Source organism: Athene noctua, chromosome 1 (genome assembly GCF_965140245.1).
Source record: "Athene noctua chromosome 1, bAthNoc1.hap1.1, whole genome shotgun sequence".
Lineage (NCBI taxonomy): Eukaryota > Metazoa > Chordata > Aves > Strigiformes > Strigidae > Athene > Athene noctua.
The window spans coordinates 66,237,382-66,248,621 of NC_134037.1; positions in this window are offsets into that span (position 1 = coordinate 66,237,382).

Sequence of the window (11,240 nt, forward strand, 5' to 3'; positions counted from 1 at the left end):
GCCCATTGTGCCATCTGCATTAGAAATGAGGTACTTGATGCCCTTGTTCAGATACATGCCCACTCTGTGGGGGTAGTGAGAAAATTAGGTTTCTAGCCTCAATTCTGGCTCCACAGACAAAACATAGCTTCTCAAGGTTCAAATGTGGTCACAAGGCAAGTAATCCTGCTTGTTCATGGTCTTAAATATACATGCAGTGCTGAGAGGACCTATAGCAAGTTCAGGTACTCAGTGTCTCTCCTGTCAATGAATTTAGGCCAGATTTTTCACAGAGACTGAAAAGGTACTTTGATGAAAGATCACAATGCTTTCTCTAACTGGAAATTTTTCCACATTCAGCTGAAACTTCTTCAACTCTTGTGGATAAACATTTTGGGGATTTCAAGCAGAAGTGGGGGGGAAGAGGCCTTCTGGTGTTTTTTTATTCCCCTACCCTTGTTCTTGGAAATTTCCCAGATGACTTGGCTTAAAGCCTAAGAAAGGCTTCAGCCTGACTTCTAGACTGGAGACCTTGTCACAAGTGGTTAAAGTCCATCAGTGTTACAAAGAGTGAAACTAGCCCCTCAATTTCAGTGTCTCATTTTCCATTTTCTTTTTTTGGTTTGTGAAGAAAAAAATAATACAATTTGTGTATCTTTTCTTCCTGCCAGAGTTTGGCACTACCCATACGCTTTGCTGTCACCTCTGTCTGTCTTCCACCACCCATAACAGCGGAGCTTTGTTTCTATGTCAGTTTGGTCTTTTTCTTCTCCAACTCTCTCTTTTTTTTTTTTTTTTTTTCCCAAAAATAAAAAAGATATATGTAACAAATCAATGATGGAAGAATCTAATTTTAGCAGGACAGGGTCTCTTTCATTTACATCACAGCAAATTTGCATCAGCCCTTCACTTCTGTAGATTTACTCCAGATCAATTGTGGAGAGTGGTTAAGAGCAGAATTCAACTGCTATCCAAAGTGACTAAAATACTGAATTGATTGATAATTTTTTCTTTATTATAAATACTGAATTGATTGATAATTTTTTCTTTATTATAAAAGAATAGTTCAAGAACTGAAGTTATTTATACAATGGAAGAAGTCAGAAGACTGTTCAGGATTATGTACCTGTTAATTCTGAAAAAAAAATTACAATCCTAGATATGTTGATTTATACTCCTTTTTAGCTGTTTGGGCTATCAGATGGTGATGGGATTAGCTCTTGCTTTTGTCAAATAAGCCTGGGAAAGTGATAACCTTTCCTGATAAAATGCTGTAAGACAGGTGTTAATGAGCAGCTTGCTTCTCCAAGGAATTTGCTGACAGGCTTGGGGTGCTTCTTTGCTTCTTCACCTGACCTCCTCAGCCCCAGAAGTCCAGCAGGAGAGAGGAGACGCTGAGCATGGAAGGGTTGAGAGTGTTAACCAGCTCGAACGCATCAGCCTGGGACTGCAAGGGTCCTTTTTTTTTTTTTTTTTTTTTTTTTTTCCCCTTTTGCTGATTGCAAGAGATGCAGTTGAAATCAAGTCATAGTTCTGCTTTTCAGCAATCTCCCTCTCATTCTGAGTACTGCTCATGTTTCTAAGAAATATGTTTATTTTATGGAACAGTGCACGTGTATGCATGTATACATGAACACACACAGCTTTTGGGTTCAACACTGTCCGTAATCCTATACTCCTTTTTCAGTCTAAGTTGCTGTTGATTTCCACTGGAAATTTGCCTGAGCGAGGCATGCAGTGTCTAGCCTTGTGTTTATGTCAGATGATGGTGATATATTGATTACACTTGGGTGGTGACTATTATTGGGTGTGTTAATGGGTGAAAAGTGAGGTAGGTGGACTCCATAGGTACTACTACAGATCATGTTTATCGTCCACAAGCAATTAAAAAAACTGTTTGGGCAAAACAGAATTTGATTTTAATTTAGAACATCAGGGTGCTGATGCATCCCCCCTGAATCTGTGCCTGCTATCAGTGACGACAAAAACTTTTCTGGTACTTTTACTCCCACCAATAAACATAGTGATTGCCTCAGAAAATGACAGCCTACGCCTTACCTTGTAAATAGTTTTAACTCAGGAGTGTAAATAAAAGCCTCGTTTCAATGCAGATAGCATCAGACATTGCCGAATGTATTCATAAACAACAACGTGAACATTAGGAGGGAACTGGGAAGTTCAGATATGTGGCTGTGATCCAATACAGCTTTGCAAAACTGATCTTTCTATGCAAATATTGAAATGGTTGTAATTAAACACACAAAGGGGCCAATTTTTAAGTTGTACATGGAAAAGACAAACTTACATTGTTATGCAGAAACTATTTCCAGAAATTTTTGCCTTTGCATTAATTCAGTAAGACAGGAGCAGCTTAGTATTTTTCAGTGGAACTTAAATAAAAAGTGCTTGAAAATATTAAAAGATGCTATCAGAATTGTGTTTTGAAATCCAGATGTAGAACTGAAAAAGGTGCTGTTTGGGTTTTGTGCTCACTACAGGAACAGACCTGTGTGCCTTGTGTATCTTGAATACTAGCCACGTTGCAATCATGAGTAGTTTTTTGGTTTAACTGATTGATTTAGGTTTAGATTGGGATGCTTTTCTTTAGATAATGTACAGTTTTATGCTTTTCATGTTTGCAACCTCCTTTGCATACTTGTCAGTTCTGTGCTGTTGAATCTTTATTCAGCCAGCCAGGTTAAAATTCAGGTGCAGGCTACTATAATAGGTTTTGCCAGAGGCAATGGTATTGCCGTTCAGGTCCATACAAGATACCCATTGTTTAAATGAGGACATCCTGTCCACATCAATGGGAAGACCGCCCAACTGCTAGATTTGCTACCCTCCATGCTGTTAATTAAAAAATTGTAACAAGAAAGTATCCGAAGGAAAATACAAACAGAACTCATTCATTTGTGATTATTTCTGATTATGAAATTCAGTCACATTTTGGAAATAAAAGAATTATATACTTAGACAACAATAAATAAATAAATAAATAAATACATAAATACAATAGATAACATTTTTTCCTTCCTTGATACATGAATCTGTCAGAGCTTTCAAAGAGAAAGCTGAGGAGGGCAAAATAAAATTGTTCTGAGTGTTACTGAAGAGAGTTCTGAGTGGTGACTCATGCTCTTTCAGACACAGTTTATAGGTTATTCCCCATGCTACTAGTTTCAGTGTAACAACGGTTATTCATCTTCCTCCATAAAGTACCTCTTGTGAAAGACATTCTTCATCATCTTGTTTCATAAGATATTTTTATCATTTACTATAAAAGTTTATATAAAAGTTCATTATTTCTAAGTTATGCAAAACAGCACCATTATTTTCAGTCACAAGCTGAAAGAAAAGGATCAGATGTTTGTATTTCACTAAGAACTTAGGTATGAGATCAACAGATCTCTTTTAAACAGTGTTCTTCTCCAGAACTTTAGAAAAATAAACATCTCAGAAAGTCCTGCTATTGCTCACAGTGAACTGAAACACCTTAAAAATTGCTTGCTGCATCTTCCTTTTCTCTTTGTAGACTGAGTGAACAAACCAAGTAATTTTAACTCACAAGTCAAACAAATCAGCATCAGTCAACAATCATTCTTATACAGAGCTGTAATTAGAAATACACCTTTACAGAGCACTTCCTAAAGCACAAGCTCAGGAGAATTAGATTAGTATATATTCTATACCTTGGAGATCTTTAAACTGTGGATCTTTTGCAAATGATTTGCCTCTTCCCTCTTACAAGCTGTTACTAATAAATGCAGACTTGACCAAGATCCAGCATGTGTGTGGATGCTTTGCATGTAGGCTCTCTTCAGTGAAAAGGGTGGAAATGGAGATAGACCTCCTTGTCCACCCCCGTCGCCTTCCGCAGCAGCCAGAGCGGCAGTGCTGTCTGTGTCAGATGAGATGGTCTCACCTGCAGCTGATCCCCATCTCCCCCATGTTATGGCTGAACCGAAGCAAGACTTCCTCAGGAGACTCTCTTGACTGTTTCAGGTCAGTGCAGAGATAGATATACATACACTCTGTTCTGGATTTTATCAACAAGGAAATCCCAAAGTAAAAGGTCTCCTGGCAAAATGCCTCCAACTACTGAACCTACCATGCTGTCTGTAATCCCTATAAAAATAAACTGCTTACTGTAAGGGCTAACCATGGTAAGCCTTCCAGTGATCACACTTTTTAATACTTTTACTAGAGTTGTTTCCTGTCTCTAATTCAACTCAGACGACTGTTTATGATTCACCATCGTGTTACATCAGGTGTATGTAGGAGGATATAGCATGTGGTCTTGATTTGACTCCTCTACTGATACTACCAAACCTCGTAAAGTTAAACCATTGCAATAAGGGAAGTGAAAATCATTCTTCCACCCTTCAAAGTCACATCTGCAGAGCTATTCTGAACAGTGTATTTACAAATCCTGATTTGCATAGTCCATACAGCAGGCTCGAGCACTGACCGCAGCCAAGGTAACATCTTCCATTTTGTAAAACCAAATCCAAGGTGAGTTCACTGAGGCAAAATAATCTAACCTAGACAGAGAAGTAATAATCATAACTGCACTCCCCCAACTGACTTTGACCCAGGGCACTCACTGAAGCACAAAGAACTCTGAGAAATGTTCAAGCCCAACACTGTACCATATGAAGTGTGCCTCTGAGTTAAGATCCTCTGCTGGTGGATATCAGTTAATGCCTCCTCAAGAAGGAAACAACTGACATCCTTCCTGAAAAGACTTAATTTATCTTGTCCTTAGAAAACAACCCCCAAAATATCAGAAGGTTGACCCAAGGATTAAGCGGGATCAAAAGCAGCCCGAGTGGATTGACTGTGAATTGCATATCACTCTGCTGTCTCTTGGGAAGGGGTTAGTAGAGGAAAATAAGGATTCACTAAGTCATTTGTATGCCTAGGTCTCACTGAGCTGATTGAGCCATTTTATTTCTTTCATCCCCTTCTCTTTATTAATTTATTGGATAATTAAGCAATATGGTGAGACATAGCAAGGAAAATCCTGCTGTGCAAAGTAAAAAGGATCTAGCATGACTCCCAGGAGGTCTCTAATGAACCTTCAGAAAACCAGGATCATGGTACGCTAAAAAATGTGCCTTCCTGCAAACTAGATTTTATAACTTGTTTATCAGAAGCATTTGAGACCTTGGGATATAGTCCTGTAGAACAGAAATCAGTCTAGGAAACACCTGAAACAGGAGGGAAACTTATTCCTGACTGGGTCCCCAGTGTACAACCTGACCTTCATACTATGGCACCTGGCCTCGAAACTGCAGATAGGTGTCTCAGCTATGTCCCCGGCTGCTATATGTATCATTCCTGGCCTGAGAAGTAGAAGAATGATGTAATCTCAGCTGGGCTTAGGTCAGACATCTGTATTTGTGGGCTTACTCTATGTTCTTAAATGATTTTTGAGCAGCTGCAGGCTTTTTAAGGCTGGTTGTTTGGGGCCCTACCATATTTGAATGGCTAAACGTGCCTGAGCTTTAAAATAACTGCTTTCAGTCACCTGTTCAATTGTTTATGTTTTGACAATGACACCTGTTTTAGGTGTCTTCCTAAAATGGAGCCCTCTAATTCACTTTGGAAGATCTTGTTGTTATTAGTGCCCTTGCTCAGGCAGCTAGAAAGCCATGCATAATTATTAACGTAAGTGCCCAGAGTCAGTCATGTCTGAAGAACTGGAGAAACCAGAATCTGGATAATTTACATTGTCAGGGCTCTTCATCACATGTGCAATAAGAGTGGAGCCACCACACACGCAGTGTTCACTGCAGACATGTAGACTGAACGCCCGTGACGCAGGTAGGCATGGCACATCCAGAATTGCACTTAATTGCTTGCTGTGGGGATCACCTTTCAGACTGTGGCCTAACTTGGCTTGGTTAGCCCAGGCAGTACTGCCATCTAGAAATTATGTGTGCAAAAATACAGGAGTAATCCAGAAACCATGAATAAAGAAACCACACTTAAACATTTTGCCATAACACAGTCAACACAGATGTTGTATTGCTGTTACATCCCCTTGGGAACTGAGTGGAAACTATCCATTTCAAAGTGATACTAATGTGTTATAATATAACAAAGAAAAAGAAAAACATTGCAAATGCTTAATAAATCATAAGAGACGGTTGAAACAGTCATTCAAATGAATGGAAAAGGCTTAGTTCCATATAAATAATGAATAGCTTCTCTTGTATTGAACTTCTGAAAGAGATGGCACGTATGTAAGAGGGAGCGGTGTCACTGTAGCAGAGTTTTGTTAAGGAAGGAGAGATGCCTGAAGGCAGGTTTTTGTCCTAACGATAGGAAAAAAGTGCTTCTAAGTGGAACAGGAGCACACATGGCTGATATGACATGGTACTTCCCATCAGCTGCTTTGAGCTGCATCACACACCTGAAATGAGGTTGTTTGCATTCGAGGGTAGCTGGATGCTGTTTGATAGAGGAGGTGCCATAGCTGGCTGCTGCACAGCACCTTATCTGAGTCAGTATGGTTTGCTGGCTTGTGATAAAAGTTTGAGGGTGCCTGAGACTCGGTAGAGGCCTTTGGCACTGCAATGTTGAGGGCTGCCATACCACAGCAAAAAGTTCAGGAGGGTGGACTTCCTTATCTATCCCCTCTGAGTGAGTGGCAGCGTGGTGAATACCCAAACTGAGGTTCACAGCAGCTGGAGAGGGCCCTAGGAGGTGGGTTGATGAGTTTGCCATGGGTGCTGAGTGCCTCTGCACCATGAGTCTGGCCTCTTTCAGGGTTAGGGCTGAGCCATGCATCTCTACTCTGCAGGTACAGTGAGGCCAGACCCTCCAGGATAATGGTCAATAAAACATTGACCACTGCAACGTACAAGTCCTGCTGAGAGCCTTTGGCACCTGCACAGACATTCCTTCCTGAGTAAAGGAATTTAAGTCCCCCACGTTTTAAGTGGATACGGTCCTTCCAGGATCAAGTGGTTATTGCCACTATTTCCATGTTTAATTGAACTCAGCACAGAGTGTCACAGAATCCAAAATGTTGATTGATCATAGAATCATAGAATCATTTAGGTTGGAAAAGACCCTTAAGATCATTGAGTCCAACTGTTAACCTAACACTACCAAGTCCACCACTAAACAATGTAATCAAACCTCCTGCCTTGGCATGGTCCAGCCTCCCAGGTTTGTCATGGTTTGAACATGCTTTGCTGCCTGGGCTCCTCCTGAGCACACGTTCCCAATAGTCTTGGGTAAGAAAAGTGTGCTTGGGCATCGCCTGCCAGCAAAGTCAGGGATAGAACTGGACAGCTTCAAACGTCTCGTTATCCTGTACAAGTCAGGCTGACTTGTTTTCCTGAATCTACACTGCTCCTTGGCTGCCAGGTGGGTGATTTGGCTGGCCCATGTACAGATGCAGTTGGAATTAAGTACCAATGAACATGTGTAGATTAAATGGGGGTAGGTCATTCATGAGGACAGCAGTAAAAAGGAAAGATTAAAAACGATGATGGAGTATGGCTGGAACGGGATTACCAGAAGGAGGGTTTCCTGCATTGCTTCAGCAAAAAGGAAGCGGGGAGACTCTGAGGTGTCTCAGCATCATCTGCAGAATGTAAAAGAATAGGTAACAATGTGGTTTGTACTGGTTCCTGCAAAGTGTGATATGAAGTCAAGTACCCTGATGGCTACCTCTCCTGCAATGTAGACTTTCTGAGATTACTGTGTTAAGTCCAGCCTGCATTTGCTGTGTCTGGAGGTAATAGGAGTGTAGGGCAGGGCATTTAAAGGAACTGGATGACTGCTAATTGGCTTAGAGTTTTAATGAACTCATTGGATTTCTCTTTCATTATTATTTTCTTTACCATTAAACTCCTTGACTGCAACGAGACTCCGCCTCCAATATTCCAGTAATGCTTTGGACCCAGCTTGAGGAGGCGATTTGCTGTCTTTTATTTGGTGAAACCCCTCGTGAAGCCTGCAGCTGGGTGTCTCAGGACAGTCACACCACCCATGACCATGTTTCTTAGGAACAGAATATGGCATGCTAGTTCTTGAAAACAGCTGCTAATTTGCAAAGATATTGGCAATGGTCATAGGCATCTTACGGTGGACAAACAAGGGGATAAGAATAAATTAATAGATTAATGAATAGTCTGTATTCTACTGCCACTGCATGCAGTAATTGTTACTATGATGCACGCAAGTCCCTTGAAACCCATGGAAGGGGAATGTGATTTTAATGCTCACAGAAGCAGCAACATAGTGAATGTATGCATATGGAGAAGTTTAACACCACAAGAGTTTACGGAGACTATTGATTAGAAATATGAATCACAGCCTTGTTTTTCAGAGGCTAGAGGATGAGTTTGCATTTATAGTAGTAACAACAGTAACCTAAACAGAAATTTGCTTCCATTATAGTTGTTCAGAAAATGAGAAAATCTCATAGTTTATGAATAAAGTTTCTGTTGATTTTATCTTTTCTGCTTAACTCCAGTATCAGACTATTAACCCTTGAAATCAAGTTTTTACAAGTATTTTGTTGCTGTAGAAAACTGAAAAAAGATACAAATAGCATATGAATAATGGTATAATTCGGAAAGCGTTAGCTGTAGCTCAGACTTAACTTCTGAAGGAAACAAGCGTTATTGCTACTTGCATTGGTAAAGAAATCGATATGACCACACAAATGCTTGATAGCATGAATACTTGAATCATTGTATATTCTATTAAATCTGGTTTTTAAAATGTCAACAATTCATTCTCTGCAGGAAACTGCAACTTCTGCATTACATTTATCCACATCAATGTCATATAAAACACATTAGAGAATCTTAGCTTTAAAAAAGTGCTACATTTATGTTTGCTACAAAAATATCAAAGAGTTTAAAGATAAATTATAATTGTGTTTGCTTACTATACCACCTCTAATTAAAAAAATGAATAGAAGAATATCTGTATTCATTGCCTAGAGCAGTATTTTTTTGGGAAGTTGCATGCAAATGACATCAGCTTACATTTAAAATGAAGTACTAAGTAAAGAGTAAATACACAGTCAAAGTTGAAGTTGCAACTCTGGGTAAGGTTAGTCTCAAAATTAATGTGCAATTAGTGAGTTGATGAGGATGTGCAAGTCCTTTGCAGGCTTCAGTAGTGTCCTGCCAAACAGATGACAACATTCATCTCACAAAAAATCAAGAATTACCTAAATGTAGCAAATGGATCTGTGGTCTAAGCTGGCTTCTCTTCTTTTCTATTACAATGTGAAGAACTATCCTTTCATTCACTTTTCATTTTTGCCTTTCCACACAGAGGATCCTTCAGTTTGTGACTAATAAGCCTCCTGCTCTTTAAGACCTTACATGTCAATTTGAGTGTTATTCCTGATTTCTGCCGGACTTGCTGAAAGTCAGCAAATGTTGTTGTGTTCACATCTGACTAATCGTGTGCATTTGACTTTATAACTAAGTGGTTTCTTCCTGTTACCCACTCAGTCACCACAGGCTATTTCTAAGGTTCTGCAGCTGTTTGGTGCTCAGTTCACGTGGAGTTCGCTCACATGGCTTTTTCTCAGTGCAAAGGTTTGCAATAAACCAGTCCATGAAGAAGTGTTGAAATTCTTCCTGATGATCCCCTATTTTATCAATTACTTTCATCCTATAAATATTTATTCAGCTGAAGTGGAAATGTAGTTAAAAATCTTTTATAAGGACGCAGCAGGACTCCATCATTTCCTTTTCTTTAGAAGACTCATGCCATGACATTTCCTCCACATGTACTTTTTTTCTGGGATGGAATGTCTTTCTCAGCCAGAAGGAGTCTTAGAGTAAAGGTTAGAGTCTCTTACCTTGCTTAGATACCTGTCTTCTCAGGATGGGCCTCTAGTATAAACAGGGTTTTTTCTCTATCTGCACCCTTACTTCTTTCCCTCTGTTTCTGAAATGTCCAAATGAACTACTCGATGTCACAGTTTTCTCACAATATTTGCCACACCTTTTTACTGCAATGTAACTCTTGTGGACAGCCAATGAACCCCTAATGCAAGCCTAAAGTAAGGCAGACTAAGATACTGCAACTCTGGCAATGAGGTCCTTGGGGACTCACTTTGGAATTAAACTAAAGTCATTTTCAATATGGAACCGTTTTATTGTGTGGATGCATCTGCACATAAACTTTACATTGGGTTCTGAACAGCGTATAAAGGCTTGCAAGAGATAAATTAGACTAAGTAAAGCACTCATCATTAATCAGGGTACTAAACAAGCATGAGCGCTAGAGAATGAACACAGCTGCCACTTCATTTATCTTGCTGTCAGAAGGTAACTCTCCTACAGAGGGAAGCTCAGAAGTGGTGGCTTAGGGTCTTTTGTGTCTCTCAGCTTGCAGAGAATATATATGCTCTCATATAATAAATATATCTACATTACACATATATACGTTTTTATACACACAGATAAATATGCCATATATAAGCACATTTTTGTATTGGTGTGTGTATACTGATGTGTGTATTCCCAGTAGTCCTAAATTCTAGTTTTGAGCTGACAAGTGAGAGATGCCTGTTTATTTCAAAGAAAAAAAATATTTACTCCTTATTTCTGTTCATACTGAGTATTCTGACTCAATAGCAGAAACCTTGACTATGTTCTTACTGTAGAGTTATCTTCTGTGATAACTTCCATCAGTTTCCCCCTCATGAAGATGTGATTTATGTGTAGCTTATATAGTAAATCAGAAAGTCTTAGCTTTCATTTCAGAGTGATTATGTGATGCTGGAAGGTAATAAAACCTATTTTCTCATTTGCTTTGGAGAAAAAACAGCCCAGTGAAGTACAAGTTACTGACAGTCTCCAAGTATTATTTTTATAGTAACTTCTCCATGTCCTAGGATATTTTGAAGACAATCTAACCAATGGCTTGTCAGATACTAAGTTTATAGGTCTAGAGACTCCAGTGGCTGGTCTTCCTTAGTCTGACCTTTTGCATGAAAGCAATAAATCAGCTAGCCTTCCATGTCTCTCGTATTGTCCTGAGCTCTTGGGAAAAGGATGATTGAATAGGAAGAATTAGTGCTGCTGCACAGGATTTAGCATAATGGATAGATCATTAACATTTTAATTCTGGTATCCTGGCTTCTGCACTGGCCTACCATGGCTGCTTCAAGTAAGCAAAAATCTCTGTACGTAGCAGGGATGGTTTGTGTGGAGAAGGGGAAAGATTTCCTGGACTGGACTCATGAGAATGGGTTGTCTGTGAGGCCG